Source organism: Serinus canaria, chromosome 11 (assembly GCF_022539315.1).
Source record: "Serinus canaria isolate serCan28SL12 chromosome 11, serCan2020, whole genome shotgun sequence".
Taxonomy (NCBI): Eukaryota; Metazoa; Chordata; class Aves; order Passeriformes; family Fringillidae; genus Serinus; species Serinus canaria.
In genome coordinates this window covers 10,908,318-10,929,993 of record NC_066325.1, presented here as the reverse complement: position 1 = coordinate 10,929,993, position 21,676 = coordinate 10,908,318, and the positions used below count along the sequence as shown (strand labels likewise).

The 21,676-nt window shown below is 46.5% G+C and overlaps 1 long non-coding RNA gene across 1 annotated transcript in view; it reads left to right on the top strand.

Annotated features, from left to right (window-relative positions):
- LOC103816630 (uncharacterized) overlaps window positions 1-21,676 on the top strand; it is a 255,567-nt gene that overhangs the window by 208,766 nt on the left and 25,125 nt on the right. The window lies entirely within an intron of this gene.

Genomic DNA, 21,676 nt, shown 5'->3' with positions numbered 1-21,676 from the left:
GTGTGAGCTGCTAATATGTTTGGGGACACCAAGTGGCAATGGAAATAAACTGACTTATTATCCAGTGATTAGCTTTGCAGAGACAAAACAGGTTTGCTTTAAACCAGCTCTGTACTTCTGTAAGATCATTTTGGAAATCGAGTGTATACACATTTCTGGGGTGGCTTCTGCTGTGTTAGTTTGGGTGGATTTTTCTGGCCTACATCTTTCCTGAAAGCTGTCCAGACAGTCCATGGTGTAAGAGACAGCTCCTGAGCTGAAGAGCATCAGGCATGTGAGACAGCACACAGCCCTTTGAGTAATGCGCTAAGGAGACAATTATCTTTGGGAATGGTACATCTGATTGTGTGGGGAAGATTCCGCCACTTCACAGCAAGAACTAAAATCCTTGAGAGAGGAGTTGCAAAAGGCAATTGAACATGTGGCTTCCACCCAATTTCCTTAGCATTTCCCCCTCTTTCTGAAGAGCAGCACTGAAGAGATGTTGCATGGTGGAACTTGGGAGTTGGAACAGTGCTTGTGTAGCTCACTAGCAGATCATTGGCCTCGGAGGGTGAAGAGACAGCCTGAACCAGACAAGATTTAAAATTTATTCCTTTGTTTATTCATTCATTTACTCCAAGATTTATTCTTTAAGGCAGATTTCTTGTTTGTACATGGGCTTTGGATGGCAGAAAGTGACAAGGAAGCTGCTACTGTCAATCTTTTTCTCTTTGAATATTGGTCTAGCTCCAGTACACCTCAGCCATAGGTACAGAGTGCTCACCCAAGTTTTGGGTTTTTTCCCATAAGCTCTCTAGATTTTTCTACACAGCTAAAGTTTTTGTTCCCATGCCTAGGCCTTGTGAGCCATGGAGGATGGGGTCTGTAAGGTAGAGGCCCATGAAATATAGCTTCAGCTTCAGGCAAGAAGGAGACACTGTCATTTCTTTCCTGGAGTGAAACTGCACCAGGCCAGACATGGTTGGACTCATGGCCACACCCCAGAAGGGGACACCTCAGGTGCAGCAGCCATCCCAGCACAGTCCCAGCAGCTTTGGTTTGTGCATCCTGGCACAACCTGCTCAGCTGTTGAAGGTTTAGCACTGGGAGTATGGTGGGTGCAGGCCAGCCCTTCTCCCTGAGTGCACCTGGACCACCTGGCACTCCCACCTGAGAAAACCCTCCCTGTCTTCTCCTGACAGCACTAGAAGAGTGGAAGGGTGGATGCTGCCCAAAGTTTATCTTGGGATCAAGCACCAGATGTTATAAAGGTCATTAATGTTTTCCAAGTAACGTTCTGTTTGCTTCTCAAAGCCTCTGCCAAGTTTCTTAGAGGTGTGTTAACAAAATGCCCTGGATGTCTCATACAATATAAAAGGTAGCAGGTTTCTAAAGCAATTTGTGATACATCAGTAGCATCTGAGAAGAGGATGTTCTTATTACTTGGAGTTGTTCAGGTCAGCTTCCTCAGCAACTGAATGCTTGCACTTGGAATAAAATAAAATTAAAAATAAAATCCATATTGTTTGCATTTTAGCAGTTTTTCAGACTTAAGAGTGTTACATTAACCAAAACACAGCCCAGCTGTAAATTAAAGTTTCACAGTCTATCCCCACTGAATGTTATTTTTATGATACAGTGACCTTATGATGTGTAGCACTCTTGGCTGGTATTCTGCTGGTATTCAGTTCAACCAATTTAGAAATTCAGAGGAGGATGCAGGATTACTTGCAGAATGGATGCACTGAAAGACATTGTTCCAGTAACAGCTCATCAAGTAAGAAAAACAGGTCAGTTAGGGATGGCAAAGATACTGTTTTCTCTCGTTTTAAGATAGGTACCCAGGCTTGATACATTTTCCAAATTACCATATGTAAACAGACTTATGAGTGTTCAGTGACCCATATATTCACTCTTTTTCATTTCTGCTCTGCTAAGGACAATGAGAGATCTTTGTTTATCTACCCAAAGCTATATATCTCTTTGTTTCTAATCAGTGTGTGCACACATGGCCTTTAGCTGCTGTCCTCTGCATGTTCCCTCACCCCCTCCCCAAGTTCTTGTCACCCCTAACATTTTGTCTTCTGCCTTGACCTCTTTCAGTTGGAGCAAGGCAGGTTATTTTAACAATGCTAGTACTAGATCCTTGTTAATGTGGTTCCTTGTGCCTGAAATGAGGTGAGGAGCAATTATGTGAGCAGCTGAGCAAGCAGATGAGAAGGGATAGCAGCTTGCAGCAGAGGGAAGTGGTGAGCAGATGGAGGATGGGGCGAGCAGCTTTTCAGGTAGGGTACCTGTAATCAGACAGGCTTGGTGAACACATCCTGATTGTTAGCTGCTTCCTGGCAACAAGGAAAAGAGAGAGGTGCACTAGTTCTTCAAGGCATGGCAGTTTTCTATCCACACAGATCCTGGGAATTCACTTTTCAATTTAGTTAATTTTATTATTACTGCAGTTGAATCTGCTTATGCTAAATATTTATTTATGTACAACCTAGTTGCCTGAGACATTATTTTTTGAGCTCTTTTGAAATTATTCTTCCTCTCTTATGTTGAGATTTCAGAAGTGAGCACTGTGTCCTTTGGGAACACTCCTGCCAGTGGAGCATGCAGGGAGGGTTTTGACGTGCTTGGTCACTAACAGGGTGTGCTTTAAATAAAGCTCCAGGTTGCATTAGGCTTCCATCATTCTAGATTTTTTGCAAACCATTCTAATTAATTACTTACTACCATATTATCAGAAATAACCTACTGAATTTCAATTGCAAATTACCTCTTTCCATGTATTTTGTAGAAAAGGAACCAAAGACCATGTTTGTAGTAGCAGTCTTAGGGACTTTATTTGTCCATGTCAATCAACTCTGCAAGATGTATTTTTCAATAAGAGCATCTGTCTTTAGAGAAAAAAAAAACCAAAACCAGTAGGATCCAAGCCTAAATAATTAAGGCCAGAGCCCTAGCTGGTGTGAACAGGAATATAGAAATGATGGGATACAGAGCAGATGTTACCAGCTCAACATCAGCTTTTTTTATATTACAGCTGTGATGGAAACACTGACCGTATGTTACAAGTAACAATTAGACTTTTCATGTATTGTAGTTGGCTTACTCTTTCTTATTTTTTTTTCCCTTTTCTACCCCCTTCCCCCCTTTTCTTTTCTTGCTCTCTTGAATTATTTTATTGGAGTTCAAGATCTGGACAAGTCAGGCATTCCTGATAAACCTCTGTTACCAGCACAGCACTTAGTCATAAAACTTCAGAACAAAGGGAATGAAAAACATATTTCACAATATTTATTTCCTTCAAGTCTTAGAATAGACCAATATTCTTCCTAAAGTTCTTTGCAAGCACTCAGGTATAATTTGGGTGAGTTAAGTATAGAGACAAAAGGGTAGGTTTCAGCTACATGAAAGAGGTTTATATTGTCATTTCAAAATGGAAAGTAGAGTATGCATAAAAAATATGTCTTGCAATTTAAAGACTGTGTTTTGACTAAACCATTTCTGGACTGCTCAAAATATTGCCTGACAGCACAGAAAAAGAAGAAGGTGACTTCAGCAAATGCAAAGTCTCTCTTACATGATATCTAAAATGACATATAATAGGTACTTTCAGTATATAATAAGTCTCTCAGGTTAAGCTCCTGCTCAGTTGCCACTTAACCATTCAACCCAATCAAGGAAAAGTTAAGTTAAAGTAGTAGATTCATTTCTTTGAGTGAGAAGTTTTAGCCTTAAACTGGGTGACTGAGTTTAGGGCAAAGCCCAGGAGACAAATCTGAGAGTCAGTGGCACATTTTTGAGGGGTTGGCTCCCAGGATGTTGGCAGAGGGTGTTCTTACTGTGCCCACTTGCTCAGAGCTACAAAGGAATGCCCACAGGAGGACAGCACACCCTCCATGGGCATATCTGAAGAGCAGAGCCTCCATGCCAGGGTATTTTCTGTATGCAGAGAGAAACAGGGATGACAGGCAAAACATGGGTTAAAGGGGAAACTAGACTGAATAAACAAGAGATGAGATTGAACTGGAGCAGTCATAGAAAAGAGCTTCTTTTCCAGACACAGGGATGAATGCTTAAACTTTAAGATAGGATTCCTTGCAATTGGCTTGAGCTCAGCATGGAAAATAGATTTAGTAAGTTAAAGAGGAATAGAGACATGGTATGTTGAGAATAAATAGATCCAATTTTTGACATAAGGCCATCTTTACCATTGATTCCCACTGCACAGAGGTGAGCTCCACATGGTGCATAGGGTCCTGCTTGATCAGTTTAGCTGCTCTGCAGAGCAAAGCTACCAGAGAGATCTGAGCATGGCCATCTGTGCAAGGCACTGCTTTCAGCTTTTCTGGCTCTCTAAAAGTAGAGATGGTGAGACAAAGGTAGGGTAAAGAGACTTGCTCAGAACAGCAGGGTGCTGTGCATGCATTCTGAGCATTAAATCAGAGGGGTTTGGTCTTCCTGTGATGACAGGACTTGTAGGGGTGCTATACCAGGTATGTGGTGAGGAGTGGACTCTGTGACTGATTTTATGGTGTTGAATGACAATAAATTCACACATGGACTGAGCTGGAGTGCTCTGACCTGCAGTATTCAGTGGTTATTCTTGCAGCTGCAAGGTTGAGTGCCTCCTGAGCACTTGGATATTCTCTCATGGACACAACAACACAGCTACCTGATGGCCAAGTCTTGGCCCCAAAATCGCTGGCTGCTTCTTTTTGCTTTTGTGCAGACCAGTTCTAGGATGCAGCTGTGCATGTGTGGGAACGAGATTAAATTTTGCTGATAGTTTTATCACACAAATTGTGTCTGTTTCCTACCTGATGCACTTTGAGACTAGGATAAACCATCTACTAAAATCAGTTATGTAGATTCTCTGCACTTAGTTTGCTTCATGTGGGCTTTGGAAGTGGAGACTAATACATGAAGAGCAGTTTCCTTGATACACAGTTAAAATCAGCCACTTTCATAGTTTGCTGTTGCCTGTGTGAATATGAGTTGGCATAATTAGTTGTAAGAGCCAGAAAAGAACTTGCCTGTGTGTGACAGATAGTTTTTTTCCCTCCTAACTCATCAGCTAAGAGAGCCATAACTGTGGAGACTGTAGGAGACTTCATATCCCTCCTGCTCCTCAGGACTTGGTCTGAAGTTGCCACAAGTCAAAGGAGATTGCAAATGATTCATCTGCTTCATGAGTGCTAAAAAACAAGTAGAAGTTAGTAAAATAATGAATCTTCACTTGGCAAAAAGGAAAGGAAAAGATTAATGAAATTTGTTGGCTGGAATTGGAGACTCACCTGCTCCTACTGACCTAAAGGTGACAGCTGTATGGTGGAATGAACATGAAGCTTTTAGGAAACAGAGTTCTTGGAGCAGAACTCTTTTCTTCCAGGAGGGCAGTGGAGTATTTGTATTTCAGAAAGGACTGAAGGTGATTGAGGATCTTTCTCAGCCCAGGCCACTCATCCTACTCTGGGCTGTATTGAAGCATCTTCTCCACAGGGCAGACCTTTCCAAAAGCTTCAGAGTGTCAGGGAGAGATCTCTGGTCCTTCAACCTCAGCTCTAGCTGCTTTCCTTCACCCCTGAGAAGTGTAGGCAGCATTTGCTTCCTGCTGCGGTGTCCCCAAGGGCTGTATCCCTGTCCTGGACTGGGGACAGCCATGCTGGGGATAAGGAGGCCTCCCACACCCCTGCCCTCCCTCCAGGCATGCAGGAGTCTCTCATTCATTCATTCATTCATTCATTCATTCATTCATTCATTCATTCATTCATTCATTCATTCATTCATTCATTCATTCATTCAATCCACCTAATAAAAGCAGGTTGGTGTGGGAGGCTGGGATCACACCAAGCCTGGCAGAATTATCAGGTTCTGAAGGAGAAGTGAAGTTCACAGAGTGATACCCTGCCACACTCACAGCACCCAGCAGTGCCCATCCCAAGATGTATCATTCTGCTGGTTTAATGTTTCACAGTCTCCTCCTATTTAACCAGAATGTTTGCATTTATTATTATTTTAACCCATCTCTGAGTCCTCAATAATAACAATAATCCTTGCATCCACATTAAGATGAGCTGCAGGAACTGTAGCATGGTGCTGCAGAGTAATTGTGTTTATAACTGTAAATACAATTGATTGCCATATAAGCATGAACTTCACATATAGGGTCTGTTACACAGGGAAGAAATGTTTTAAGTGAATTCCAGTGTCACCTAAATTGATAGTTAAAGGTATGAAATTCAGCACAGATAAATGGAAATGCTTTTTTTACACAACACATGATTTAACTGTGGGCCTGTCTGCCACAGCAAATTGTTCAGACTGAGATTTAGGATTCAGATTTAGATGTTTATATTGAAATCAAAAATACTTAATGTTATATATAATACAACACATAGTGAAAAGGATATTGAACCACGTGTTCTAGGATGTAAATCAGTCTCTAACTGCTGGGGAGCAGGATATGAAAGCAAGCTGCTTACATCTGCCCAGTAATGAGCTTTTGCATATCTCCTGGTATATTGAGTACTGATCAGCATCAGGCAAGAGCTGCTGCTTTGGTTCAGACACTGAACCAATTGTTTCCAAAGGTGCCTTCTTATACTCTTCCTAGCAGGAAGATGTTGCACCCCAATTCTTTAGTCCAGGCTCAGAAAAGCAAGGCAGAAAAATCTTCAAACAGACAGCATCATACCATTTTTCCTCCAAAGGTCCCATTTAACTTTCCTTACAGACAGGCAGGATTCAAGATCAGTCTGACTACTCCTTTTGTGAATTTAAGATTTGAAACTGGTCTGCAGAGCATGTTTACATCACCCTGATTTATAAAGGCATGGAGTTGCAGGCCAACACCGTTGAGAGAGAGAGGATAGGCTGCATGAAAAAGCTTTTGACCCAATACTGTGTCATGCCTATGGAGCACAGATACTAAACAAAAATCCTATGATAGGTATGACAGAAAATTGTTTAATTTGAGCACCACTGAAGAAAAATTCTTGATTATTACCAGTTGCTACTCAGTGGTTTATATCATGGAGAGCTCTGATGGCACACAAACTGCATGTGCTCCCTTTGTTTAAACCACAGGAGATAATGCTCTTCTGGGCTACACCTAATATGTTAATTCAGCACACAGGGCCAGAGTAGAGCTAATCAGAATAGATGCTCTGGTGTTGTGCACTTCAAGTGTCTGTCAAACTGGCTGCACTGTCCTCTAAAAACGACTTGGCCTTCACAGACTTGCTGTTTTACACAGTGGTCATCACCACTCCACTGTCAATTGCCTGAGGCAGCTTTCCTCTTTTCCCCACATCTTTTAGCATCTTTCATTTTCAAGTGTTTTGCCTCCCTCTGCAAAGTCATTAAGACATTTTATGAATCTCTGGTACAATAACTAGCATGAAAATTATATTTTGAGTGGCTTTGATAATTCACATGGACTATGAAGTCATAACTTAAAAGTGATGTTAGGAGGTAGAACCAGGAAGTAAATGGAATTTCTCTTCCTGAAAAGATGCCTCATTTTGAAATAATGAGAAATGTAACTATCTTGTAATTATCTATATTTACCATTATCCAAGTACTCTATAATATTAACTGGTGGCCCCAATGTGCTTGGGAGGTGTGACCTCTTTTTCTGTTTGATTAAGTCACATAGCAAACACTTAGAGCTGCTTTTCTTCTGCTACTATGAAATACTTCTAAGAGTGCCATGGAAGATGCCATGGCAGGTGTAAGCCAATCCCAGCAGTTCCAGAACTCTTTACCCATATCCCACCAAGCAGGCAATGATTTCAAAGGGATGGCTGAGCATCCCCATCCTCCTGGAGTCTATGTGGGAGGGGAAGATGCTGCTTTTACCCAGCTGACAATCAGCAGTGGTGCAGTATGAAACAGATACAGCCCCAGCACTCTCAAAGTCACCATCATTCCCACATCACAGTGTCTTTAGGAGTGCAGATGCTGCAAGTCCTAGGAAACAAGTATTCTGGGCTGCTGGTAAAATTGGAAGAAGTTATGCAAAGCACAGACAGGACATTCCTAAACTGGAAATAAATAGTGCAGTGATTTGCAAAGCATTAGCAGCACTATCCCTGCAGTAGAGGGATAGAGGCTGAACACTCACAAACCCCAGATATATCCTATAATAACAAATACAGAGCTAAAGTAAAAGCAGAGGGAGCAATATGGTTACTATCTGATAATATATCTACCCTCTAGCCACTGCTGAAAGACATTCTAGCCCACACTAGATTTAAGATGGATGAGAGGTTTTCTGTCAAACAGGAAAGGCTTAAAAGAGTAGAGGAACTGAAGGTTTGATCTTTAACACCAGATGGAAAAGAGAAAGATGAAAGAAAAGTTAATCAGAGACTTTTCTTAAGCTCTACTGATTACTGGAAAGCTTTTGACATGGTCTGTAGTATGCAGAAGTGAGTGGTGAGCCTTGATATTAACCAGCTCACCTAACAGTTTTTTTCCCCCTGAGTTTAGCAACTCGGTCAGTAGCCTGCTGGTGACTTACTACAGTTTCCATTGCTAAAACTGACAACTTTCTTTTTTTTCTTCATGACCCTCCCAAATGGCGCTGGCAAATTTTTCCTTTAAAAGTCAGTCTCATTCCTCATGAAACCAGCAATGGAAGAAGGTCAGGAAAAGAAGTGATGGTCATCTCCCAAGATGCAGAATCTGCTTTCTGAGCAGGTGCTTTAGGTCAGTTATTTAAAGACTGAGGACCCAAGTGGCTTTTGAGCAGATGATCTCTGTAAAGGTTTAGTGCTTTTGGTCCATTCCAAAGAACTAGTTCCACTCTTGTTCTCCAAGGACAATACCCAATGTACTGGACTGTACAAGAGGAGGCAGCTGCAGGACTCTGCTCATCCTGAAGTACTGAGCAGCCCTAAGGCATGGGCAGTCCTTGGTTAAATTTTCCCCCCTCACCTGGAGAAGCACATCAAGTATCTCGGTAGAAGTGGCCAGCACAGAAACTCAGGCCAGCACAGTGCCCTGTGTGGTGGAGTCTGAGGTACCTTTTGAACCAGAATTACCCAGGCTGCTGTCAGGGAGTGATTGCACCCACCGGATCTGTAGCATTCATCCCAGTATCTCTGCGACCTGAAGTGATAACCCAACAGATCATCTCTCCAGCCAGCCCTATGACTTACAGCTCCACAGAGCTGCTGTTCATGCTCACAACTTCCTGCCCAGGAGAAGATGAGAACGATGTTATCAGCAGTTTGCATATGGGCACCGGATGCACAGAAGACTACGGGATTTGGTTCAAGGTCACGCTGTCTGTGTCTCAGAACTGAACCCCTGAAACACAGACCTTTCTACCCCATTCTTATATCTAATGTCTGTGAGCGTGTTTTTCCCTTAGGGTTTAAGCTGGACCATTGGTTCCCAACTTTGAAGCAGTTTCCTGCCTTTCCATGGCATGAATTTTGAACTCGTCCATTGAAAGCATATGGGCTTTTCCTAGCAAGCAAGTGAATCTACAAACTTGGAAAGGCATGTGAACCAGAGTTTGAATCTCAGCCAAACAATTTGTTCTGGCTTTAATCAAGATGTCTTCTTTTAACTTCAAATATCGTTTTTTAAAATCCTATATCAAAACTTCTAGTGTCACACTATGAAATCAATAAATGCTACCAGTCATTCAACTCAGAAGTACTTCAAAGCAGTCTGAGTGATAACCATTATTTTATTTTTAAAAATATTCATCAAAGAGATGCATTTAATATGAAGGCAAAACAAAATTAACAGCAACAAAGAAATCTGTCAGTTACATTTTGAACTTGCAGAATACCACAAATCCTGCTACTAGTTTTGCTTTTAAAGTTTCTCTTTTTCTATTCCAACGTTGACTCATTTTAATATTTCCCTTTTCTCTTCTCATCTTATCCAGTAATTTTGTTGGGCAAAAACTAGTTTTGATGCAGTCATTTGATTAATCATATATTTGATGTTATTTCACACCTTAAAAAAAACACATTTTGAACCCAAATCTCCTACATAAAGTGCAGTGTGAGGAATCAGTCCAGGCTGAACTGTGCAGTTTAATTGTGTGTTGAAGTCTCATCAAGTTCAATGGCTCTGTGTTTAAAGCTAAGTATGTGACTATGAGCTTTCCTGAGTAGGGGTCATGGGTTTTTATCTTATTCCATAAATATTTCAATGGAAAAGCAAGGGAAGTGTTCATGAGTAAAGAAGAATTAGTTTAAATGAAAAGTAATGGAAACATGTCTATCTTAGTACATTGTGCTAGGAAAATTTCCAAAATGGAGCATAAACAACTTTCTCAGCAACAAGTTACCCTGCCTGGGGCTTCTCATGTTTAACAGTTGGTTTCTACTGCCATTAACAGTTTTCCATCCTCTTGTCCTCTTAACCTGTGATAATCCCCACCTAGGTCAACATGAGCCATTCAGAAATGGGACCAAAGGCTAGAGAGTTGCATGGGAAGTTGTTTGGAATGGATTACTGCCAAGGGAATGATACCATGAATAAGAAAATGGAAATTTGAGTGTAAAATTACCTATTTAGTCTTTATCCATGGCTGTGTCTTATGTCTGGGTTTTTTAATTGCAGCTAAGAGTGACTATAGTACACTGTCTTTAAGAGTAGCCTTAACAACTTTGGTCTGTAAGATTTCTTAAAAATGAAACATCTAAATCTCTGTGAGGGTCATTAAGACCCTGGAAGAAACCCAAAAGGAATGTTGAAAATCTAGGTACAAGATGATTATGGTTTGGAGTCATACACTTCACTCCTGGCATAGGACTGGCACAGAGTCAGGGGTGGGGAAGGGTGGACTTTCAGAGTAGTCCTGTTCATCCCAGAAAGTCCGTCTGTAACTGATGTCCAAGCATCATCTGTGGCTAGAAGGAAAAGGAATTCTACTAAGGATGCTTCAGCAGTGGCTGGTGAGCTCCAGGAGGGCCTGTCCTCTTAGGTCTGGCAAGCAGATTTACCTTCAGTTTTCCAACAAGCCAGCCCTTTGTCTGACTGAACTTTTTTCTAACCAGGAATTCCAACTGCTTTGTAGTTTAATTCATTGCTCAGTACGGCTGTTTTAGGAAATTTATGAACTCTTTGATGCTGTCTTCTCCTTACGGAAAGGATTTAAGAGTGGGACATTGTGTTACGGTGTGTGTGCTTGGCACAACAGCCAGTAAATAGGATGTTTCTTGCTAGCTACATGATTTGTGGTATGTTTTCATCTTCATCATAATTTTTAAGTGTCTCTGTCCTTCTAGTCCATTACATTTTCTTTGCCAGCAGTGAGGAAGTGAGCATGTTGTAGCTATGTTCGAGCTACTTTCCTCACCTAGGCTGGACTGGGAAGGAAGGAGCTGGGGGAAGGGGGAGGCTGAGCACAGCATGGGATGTTGGGGATGCCCCAGTTCTGGGTAAGGTGGAGAAGAACTGAAGTTTGAAGCCTGATCTGCACAGGCAACTGCAACTTTGCACAGGCCTCTGGAGCATTCTGGCCATGGTGAGGGCAGCATGTTGATGCTGGAGTGTTAGTGCAGGAAGAGCAGATTGTATTGGGAAGGCTTGTTTCTGAGATGGAGTATGGAGACTAGACAGAACAGGAGCCAGCAGGGTGCCTACATGGCCAAGAAGGCCAATGGTTCCTGGCCTATATCATGAATAGTGTGGCCAGCAGGATCAGGGCAGTGATTCCTCCCCAGTGCTTGGCACTGCTTAGTGTCCCTTGAGTGCTGTGTCCAGTTCTGGGTCCCTCTTTTTAGGAGGGACATTGAGCTGCTCAAACACATGCAGAGAAGGGCAGCAAGGCTGGTGAGGGATCTGGCACACATGTCCTGTGAGGAATGGCTGAGGGAGCTGGGGGTGTTCATCCTGGAGAAGAGGAGGCTCAGGGGAGACCTCATCACTCTCTACAGCTCCCTGACAGGAGGGTGCAGCCAGGTGGGGGGCAGCCTCTTCTCCCAGGAAAACAATGACAGGAAAAGAAGACACAGCCTTAAGCTGCTCCAGGGGAGATTTAGGCTTTAGGACATTAGGAAGAAGTTCTTCATAAAATGAGTGATTGAGCGTTGGAATGGGCTGCCCAGAGAATGGCGGAGTCACTGTGCCTGGAGGTGTTTAATAAAAAACTGGATGTGGCACTCAGTGCCATGGTCTGGTTGACAAGGTGATGTTTGGTCATAGATTGGACTCCATGACCTCAAAGGTCTGTTCCAACCTAGTTGAGTCTGTTATTCTGTGAACCCCTGGAACAGGACATATCTCAGTGCATTGGTATCTACTAATTTTGATCTAATTTTCAACTGTGTGCATTTAGGATGGCAATGCCAGCATGCAAGGAAGGTCCTCAGCTGTAACTAAGTTACTGTTCATTGGCTAATGTGTTTTCATGAACCCTGTTGGTTTGCTTTTCCTACCTGCTAATGTGATATAGTGAAGGCTATTTGGTACTGTGCATGCAAAGCTAAATTAGGCCTGGCAGGCAGCCCAGGAAGCCGTGCCACGTGTCCCAGCTGCTCACGGCACTCACCGTGTCCTCCACTTCCCCAGCTTTGCTGCTGCAAATTTTTCTCCTGCTTCTTCCAAACAACAGAGATCTTGTGGTCAAGATCTTCCTCATGATTTGGCGTAGAGTAAACAGATAAAGTTCATGAAGAGGATTTCTTGCAAAGATGGACTGAGTTTGCAATTCAGTTTTTCCCTTTTTTCCCTAGTTTCAAAGACAAATGTGCCAGACTCCTCCCTCCACAGGTGAAGTCAGCAAATTGGTGGAGACATTACAGAGACTGACTTTCAGGAAAAGGGGGAAAAATTATTTTATTTTTTTCTAATTGTGAGCACCATTACCCCTCACCTCTGAACCAAGAAAGACTTTACGTGGTGTCATAATTTAGCAAATTACTTCCTCAGAGGAAGGTCAAACATTTTACCATTCGATCAATAGGAAGCGACTTACAAATCATGTGTATTGATCATTGTAATCATTCAGAGGAATGTAGGGCAGACACTAAAATCACATGCACTTAGTCTTAATTGCCCACATTAAAGCAATTATGTCCCAAAACTGTCATTGTCTAATGCTATGCACACTACCCAGCATGGTAACTTTTAGCCATACATATTTAATCATAAATCAGCCTCTTAGGTCTCTTGCACTAAAGACTTACAATATTGCTGTAATTATGCAAATATAACTACGTCTTTTTTCATCAATGTGTAAGATCATGTTGCTTTGGGGAGCCAAGTGGAGGAAAATAAACCCCTGTATTAATGCAGCTAGTATTTAATACATATATTTTATGACTGTGCTATGTGTTCGTGACACAAGTACTTAAAGTGACCTTAAATTGCTAATGAACAGAGAGCCTTTGTAAAAGCAGTCACAAGTCAAGGACTTGTAGATAAAACTTGTTGAGAGGCACAATGATGGTAGGCTTGTGTCAGGAGAGTGCTATTTGTTCAAGGATGTTTATAAACATTATTTTCCAGAGGATCATTTCAGCTAAAAGTGTCTCAGACAAATACCAATTGGTAGAATTAAAATAAATGTTTTCTGATCTTGTTAACATAAGGTGGGTGCCTTTTTCCTTTTGTCAAGGAAGCCGGTATGTTTTCTCAAGAAAGTTTTGTTTTAATGAACTAAAGATTGGTCAGGAGTATATTCCTTTTACCATTCCAGAAACTATTTCTAAACAGACCTGAAAAATGAACAGTTCTTGGTATGTTGCATACCTTGTATTTTGCAAACAAGAATGTTTGAAATCACAGTTCTTATCTAATATGGAACAGCCAAATTTAAGAATTTCTCAGAAAACATGAGCTAAAGTCCCTAAAGTTAAGGAGAGCAATTTTCCTGCCTTCCTGGGCTGAGATCTAGACTTGCCTCAGTCAATTCCCAAGCAGCTTTCCAGAAACATAATATAATACAGCCCAGAAAAGAACAGGTCATGGAAAGAAAAAAAATACAGAAGAGACTGCATTGTAACACAAGAGAGCAAAATGAAGGATCATCTACAGCCTGCTTTCACTACTTGACTCACCTCTGAAGGAGTGCAGAGCAGGCTGTGCTCTGGCTCTGCATGCAGAGGCACAAAGGGAAGGTGCAGAGAGGGAAGACGGGCTGCTGGGATTGCCAGGTACCTCCACGTTACCATTTCCTGCTCCTCTGAGCCTTATTGGAGCCTGAAACATCACATCATCTAGCAAGTGTTAGTCACATCAGCAGTTCTGCAAAATGTTCTTGCACCTTCTCAGTCTTCAGCACGGTGGGCTGCTGACACACAGGCCTGAGGGTACTTCTGAGAAACCTCAAAAGGTAATTAGACATGCTGCCTTTTTGGCAACAGGCTCCAGATAAGGCATGTGCATCTTCACTGGGAGACGTGCAAGCTGCAGATCTCTTGACAAGCTTCAGAGCTGCAGAAATGGGGAACTTAGCATGGAAGCTAAGAGCTAAATTGATTCATTCCTGGGAAGATCTTGGACTCCAAATCTCAGGCAAACTTATTTTAACAAGTTTTTGAAAATGTCAGCAGCATTTCTGGGGGTCTCAAGCTCAAAGCAGAAATGTGTAGAGCATAAGATACCCTGTAAGTCACATGTGTATCCAGGTGGGCACACAAGCAATTTAGTATGGGCTTTTAAAAGGGAGAAAGTAAGTAATTTCTCTCAGAAGCCCTCAGCCCCAAAACAGTGATTCGAGCATTAAATACTGAGCAGAGGAGAAAGCTGTTTCAGTGGAGGGAAAAGGACATAAAATGTATCAGCTCAAAATGGTTGCACCAAATCTGATCAGAGTTCCAACCATGTTACATGCTGGCCCTGGATATGGCCAGTTTGGGGGCATCTTCCCTGTGTCTCCATGCTCAGCTGGGTGGTGCCGTGCTGCAGCATGCCTGATTGCTCGGGAATCCCTGCACTTCCCGCACGCGCTCCTTCTTTCAAGTACCAATGAAGTTGTTTGGCTGGATCCTTTATGAAAGTTAAAATTGGTTTATCATTTTCTTTTCGCTTCTCACACCTTATCTAGTTTCTACATTCTTCCCACTTCAGTAGTCAAAGTGATTGAAAGCCGAAAACTGAGCAGATCTGTCCCTGCAGCAACTTTCCTCACATTTCTCATTTACCGTTTTATCAAGCGGGCTCTTTGTCTTTGCAGTCCCCTGATGTTGCCTCTGTTACACGGTGATATTCTTCAGGTCATGGGGGTTAAAAGGGGGCTAAAAAGGAGATCATATTGGACTTGCTTTACACAGACATGTAGCATTAGACCCAACGCCCAATAGAGGAAAGATATACTACTCCTATTTGATGAGCAGCAGGCCAATAAATTCATTAATCATCATTTTATGCCTCATCAAACACTACCCAAGTTCCTCCATGGGAGTTATACAAATTAGCCACTGAAAAGGCAGTAATTTTAGTTTAGCTAGGTAAGTGCTTTTTGATTGCCTTCCTGAACAATGCTTCCCTTGACAAGCTAATAAATCAGCCCTTTCTGAATCAGAAGTGCAGCAAGTGCGAACAATAACTCCACATAGTTTCTCCGCTGATTTCAGCTGGAAGGCCTAAGAGGATGATCTGGGATCAAAGTCTCTTACTTTATTGCAGAGCAAAAGCTTTCTTTATGAAGAAGAGCTACAGAGAAATGAGGGAAGGGGGATTTTTTTAATCAATTAATGAGAGAAAGTCTTGAAACAAAAAGGAGGCCTAAGTCTCCGATTGCAGGGATGCTGGGAGGCCGGCAGGGCAGCCCGGGCAGGAGCCAGCCCTGCCGCAGGTGAGGCTAGAGGCATAAATCGAGGGGCTGCTCCTGTGGAGAGTTACAGATTACCAGGGCGAGTCAGAATACAGACTGTATTTAATCTGCGACCAATTGATTCCTTGAGTGTTTCAGGTATTTGTAGTGTAGGTTTGGATTTGTTGGGTGGCTTTACAGTGGGAAGCCTTGAGGCTGTACTCTCTTATCTTTTTTTCAAATTGCTGCCTTTGACGGTATCATTTTTTTTAACTTGGCCGTAAATCATTTCACTAATCAGCTGTCACCAGCCAACATGCATACATTGGCATTCAGCCTGAGAATTTGTTTTGGAAGGCCTTTAGCAACAAAAACTATGTTTGTATCAATAACCGTCTGTTAATGTCTCATGCATACGGATGTAGAACACGGGGAGGAACAAGGGGAGACGGTAGTAACGGAGAACAATTTTGGTGGAGGGAAGAGGGGAAGAGCATTAATTGCCACGCTGGGCACAGCCTCCGAGGCTTGGGCGAGGAGCTACGTGCGGTACCTGAGGCCCCGCCGAGCCGGGCTGCGCGGGGCCGGGGCGCGGAGCCCCCCGCCGGTCCGCCGCTGCGGAGTTCGATGCTTCCCTCTCCCCGAGTCTAGACCTGAGGTATTTTAAGTACAGTGTGTCTCTTCTCCTCTTCATTAACTTTCCCTCCACACATCACTGCATGCCTCTGAAAATAACTTGGCAAACTGGGAGCCGTTTATCTCTTTTATCTTGGGACCTGATCCAATTAAATAAGTGCACATTTACATTTGCATCCATCAGCCATGAGCGTGGAGAGGTCTGTGGTTAGCTTTAGGCAAACAAGAGCCAATTTCGGGGCAAAAGAGGTATCAGGACGATGCCGCTCCCTTCCCGTCGCGGACGCAGGGGCGAGCCGAGCCAGGACGGGCTCGGGGCAGGATGCGGCCCCAGCCGGCCCTTGCCGGGCTGCCCGCGCAGCACCGCCACGGCAGAAAGAGGTGGTTATTGCACAAGTGCCTGCATCAACCCGAGCCGGGCTCCCGGCACGCTGCGAGTTCGCACATGCTCTAATTATAACAGATGAGTAACGCCGTGCGGAGGACATTTATTTTCTGGTAGTTGGAGGTGAAGGGATCCTCGGCTGAGGAGGCTGGAAGCGCCCGGCGGGGTGCGATCCTGAGGGGTCACTGAGCACCCCCGCACTAGCCTCCCGTGTTCGGCCCCGCCGAGGCGAACCCGCAGAGATTTCCCTGACACAAAAGTGCAAGAGGAGGCGAGAGGGGCTCGGGTAGCCCCTTCCGCCATGGGCGCCCCTCGCCCGCAGACTGGCCATGAAAATAGCGCGGGTGGCTCCTGTTGAGTACCGGGTATTTAGCGAAGGCGGCCGCCCCCCAAAAGAGGGGGGGAGGTGGCGTGGAGTGGGATGCAGGTGACCCGGCGGGCCGCGGCTGCACCTCCTGCGGGGCTCTCCGCGCCTTTGAGACCCCCGCTGCCTCCTGCCCCTTGTGGGGCCCGGCGCATCCCTCCCGGGGGACTCCGCGGCCGCGCAGGGAAACGCTTCTGCCTTCGGGAGAAAAGCAGAAGCGCCCGTGTTGGGGATTCCCCGTGTCCCTCGCGTCAGCGTTAGGTGGTCCCGTGGAGGTATCGCCGAGGGTGCTGGATGCAGCGAGGGAAGCCTAGGAGGCCTTAGGTGCTGGGGCTCCAGCCACAGCCTCGGAGCAGGGGCAGGGACTGGGAACGGCGCTTTGGGACTGCCAGGGGCGGAGGAGGCGCCTGCAGAGCGCTCTCGGGCAAGAAAAGGCAGAGCCTGCGCAGGAGCCGCTGCCGCGGCCGCCCCGTCGGGCAGGGCCGGCACCTCGGCCAGGCGCGGCCCGTTCGTCCCTCCTGGTCCCGGACGAGCCCTTTCCCTGGCAGAGAAAGGTCCCCGGTTTGAGTCGGACCGCGCCGCCGGGCGACCGCTTCCGCGCCCGCGGAGGCGCGGTGGAGGAATGCGGGGACAATGCGCCATCTGTCACCGCCGGGTCGCGCCGCGGCCGGGAGCGCCGCCGAGGGCGCTGATTTATGCTGAATGCGCCTTAGAAGATCTCGATGTAGACTTTGTCTTTCTCTGTCAGAGCCAAGTAAAAAGAAACAGCTGGCCTGAATTTTTAGCACCCATAATTAATTAAGAGCTTCATTCCTGGGATTTGATGATTCAATAAAGCAAGACCCTTATTCCCCTATGTGATTCCAGTGAATATCTACTCCACTCCAATCCTTTTGGGTCCCAAGATAGGGCAGATTAACACTCTTTTTCTGTGGGAGAGAAGGGAAAAAATGCCTCAAGATTGCATCTGAGGCGCACACAAAAGGTAAATTCAAAACTGCCACTTGTTCTCTGCAAAGGCTCCTTATTCTCCGCCATTGATGTATTTGTGCCAGGTTTTAAAGAAACCAGAGGGGGGATGAGGAATTAACATATTGCTCATTTGGAAAAACAGCCGGTTCTGGTTTTGGTAACACTTGTTCCCTTGCCAGCCACAGATGTCCTTACTAATAATCGTGGCAGGTCACAGAAAGAGGGGAGCGGGAGGGGGATGGTGGGGGGGGCGGGCGGACTCCCCGGCACTCCCGTGCGGCTCCAAGCCTGCCCCGAACCAGGCTGCTGCTGCTGGGGCGGGCGGAACACTGCGGAGCCGGGCGGAACATGGAGCAGCTGGGCGCACCGCGCCTCGGCTGAGGAATACCAGCGGCTGCGCACCGGCGCTGGGCGCCGGCCGGGCCGGGCCGTGGGGACGAATTTTCCTTTGTTTTCTTTCGTTTCTGTTTTTGTTTTTTTTCCTAAACTCGTCTCAGTTTTGGGTTGAAATTCCTGTACTTTTCCCTTCTGCAAACCCCTGTGATATTTTTTATTCGTCTCCTTTAAACTTGCTGACTGTGTGATTTCCCGTGTTTTCTTGGCGGAGGGGCTTTCACGTAGTTCCTAGGCACGGCAAGAGAAGATGCTGTTCAGAACCTCTTGCCGGGGCGGGGGAGGTGTGTGGGGGGAGGTTCAATAAGCCAATTAGACGCGACCGCGCCGGCCCGGCCGCCGCGGAGGCTCCGCGCCGAGCGGGAGCCCCGTAGGTTAATCGTGACAATTGGAAAGGCAACACTCGCGGGGAGAGCAGCGGGGGGGATGTAAACACGGTCCGGGGTGTTGAGGGTCTAAATTAGGATTTGTTTTGTTTTTAAGCGTGAAGGAGGAAGCAGCAGGGCTGCGCCAGGCTCCCAGCCTCTCTCGCCCTCCGTCCCCGCGATTGAGAATCGGGGCTGGATGTACAGGGGGCTCCCTGCCGGAGCTCGGGGGCTGCGCTGGACCGCACCCCCACCTCTGTCTCTTTGCTTCCAGGAGTGAGAGAATTTTGCCGTGGATAGGATGGATGGGACCAATGGCTGCAGCCCTGGGCTCGCAGTCCACCTGGGGTCGGTCCCGTCATCCCGGGCGCGCTGAGGTGTCGGTAGGCCCATCGGAACGGGCACGCCTGACCTCGGGACACTTGCCCGGGTTTCTCCCGGGAAGCCTCATCCTTCCCCGGGGTTAGGGCGCTTGGCTGGGACGGGCGAGGAGGGGAACGTCGCCCCGGCTCCCCGAGGCGAGCTGCACTCCCTGCCCGGCGAGCTGCCGCTTGCCGCCGGGAGCCCCCGCTTGTCTCCTCTAGGGTCCCGGATCCTCGGTCCGCGGACGGGACCTGCGGACTGAGCTGTTCCTGCAGCCCCACGCGTGGGCCCTGCCGGGCCAGCCACGCCAACACGCTTGTCGGCCGCGCTGGAGGGTTTTGGGGGGATGTTGCACTGTCACCTGCGGGAGAGGGCGGCCCCTCTGCCACCTGCGCCGCTTCACCCGCGCCGTCCAGGCGGGCGGCGTAGGGGTCGCGGCGCCCCCGCCCCATCAAGGGCCGTGCCGTGGGGCCCGGGACGGAAAGGAGAGGGAGTGGGCACAGAAAGGGGCCAGCGGTTCCTTCCGGGAGCGGAGCTGCGCCCAGCGGAGCCTGGGCCGTTCCCACCTGCACCCCTGGGCAAGCACCTGCTGCCAGGCGAGCTGATGAAAGCCCAGGCTGGAGGAGCCCACCTCCAGCCCCGCTCTTTCCCCTCACCTGCCCAAAAAGCGCTTCGCAGCGGCAGCGAAACACACGCGCCCCAAAGCTCCGCGGGGCAGCCCGCGGGCCGGGAGGGCTCTGCTCCCAGAGGGAGAGTCGCTCCCGGCTGCTCCGAGGGCTGCTCCCGAGTAACCTAAGGCAGCTCTAACTGGCAGCAGGCGTTATTTTTATTTTAAGATATCCTCGCGTCTTTTTTTTTTTTTTTTTTTTTAAACAAGAAATTAACATGCCAGAGGTAAAAAAGGCGAAGGCTGCCTCCTCCCCCCTACTCTGTTACGGGAAGGAAACTGGTAAATTCGTGCTTATGTTTAAGAATGGCTATACAGTATATCTCCAGTGGCAGGGGAAAAGGGTGATGAATAAAATTGTTATATGAAATCGTTTGGTTTGCAATAATAGTTATGGTTTAAAATAAGCGACAGGCTGCAACTTAAAGGAAACGGTTAATTCCCTTAGGAATTTATACATCAAACGAAAACCGTATTGAGATCGCTATTAGACCTATTCAGAATAGCCCTGAGTATAAGGAGTAAGGCTTTTGAACGAGCGAAGCTCCTAAGCTGCTTTGCAAAATAGCTTTTTCAAAGATCGGAAGATCAGCTGTGGAAAGGTAGCACGACAATTAAAAAAAAAAATCCATAGCTAGATGAATAATTGAAACCTATTTATTTGGAGGTTAGTCGTTCCTCTGCGGAACCTGTTGTCTCGGGAGCGCGATCCTGAGGGGCTTTGTCGCTCCCTCTAGCACAGGGCGCCAGGGAGTTTCCCCGAGTTCCGCCGGAGGCGATCTCCGCCGGGGACGGGGCCGGCACAGCCCGGGCTAGAGGCGGCCCACGGCTCTTTGCCTCCAGTCCCGCACATCGGGGCTGATTCTACCCGGGCCAGCGCCACCCTGCCCCTCGCCGCCAGAACTTTATCCCGTTTTAAACAAAGCAGGTGAGTCCAGTAAAGCTCACTGCTGGGCGAAAAATACGCCTTCCTGCAGGTCTCACCGACTGGAAATGAAATATTCAACGGAGGAATTCGAGCGTTTTTTTTTTTAAATAATTTATCATTAATAGGATGACAAAATAACATACTATTATTCCAGGAGTATTTGGTTCTTTTCATGTTCAGTTGAAACAATTTTGATTTTAAACCACATTATCTACAAAAAATCGCATAACCAATCGAGCATAGACTGCATCTTTAAAACTCAAAATACAAACTACTATTTAAATTCCCGTAAAATGTAAATATGCATGAATAAACCTGTTACAGCTAATAAATGGCTCTGACAAAGTTGAGAAGATTGCAAAATAATTATCTGGCTCGTAAAGAAAAAAAAATCCAAGCAAACGGAGGGGTGTCTCAGCACCAGCCCCAGAGGTCCCAGTCCTATTCCCATCACATCAGCAGTGTCGATGTCAGCGTACAGCTGACATCCCCAAATCCACAGTGAACAAGGAGGGACCCGTGCCCGAAGCCAGGTGCTGGAGCAGTCCTCGCTGTTATTTCTTTGCAGGGGACCCGGGCTGCTCGGGCAGCCCCACGAGCGGGAGCTGACTTTTGGTTGGAGGTTCCGCGCTGGGGAGCCCCAAATCCGTTCGGGGACCCGCTTCCCCTTGCCTCGGGCAGTGGAACGGCAGAACGGCGCGGAGGGGGCTCGGGGCGCTCTCTGTCCCCGCACCCAAGGGACTTCTGGTGGCCGGGATCGCCCCGGCGGCGCGGCCCCTGTCCCACACCGGCCGCGGCTCTGCGGCCTTAGCGCGGAGCGGAGCGCGGCCCCGCGGGACTCCCGCACGGCCGAGCGGGAGCCAAAGCCGGGCCGAGTGTGACACCTAC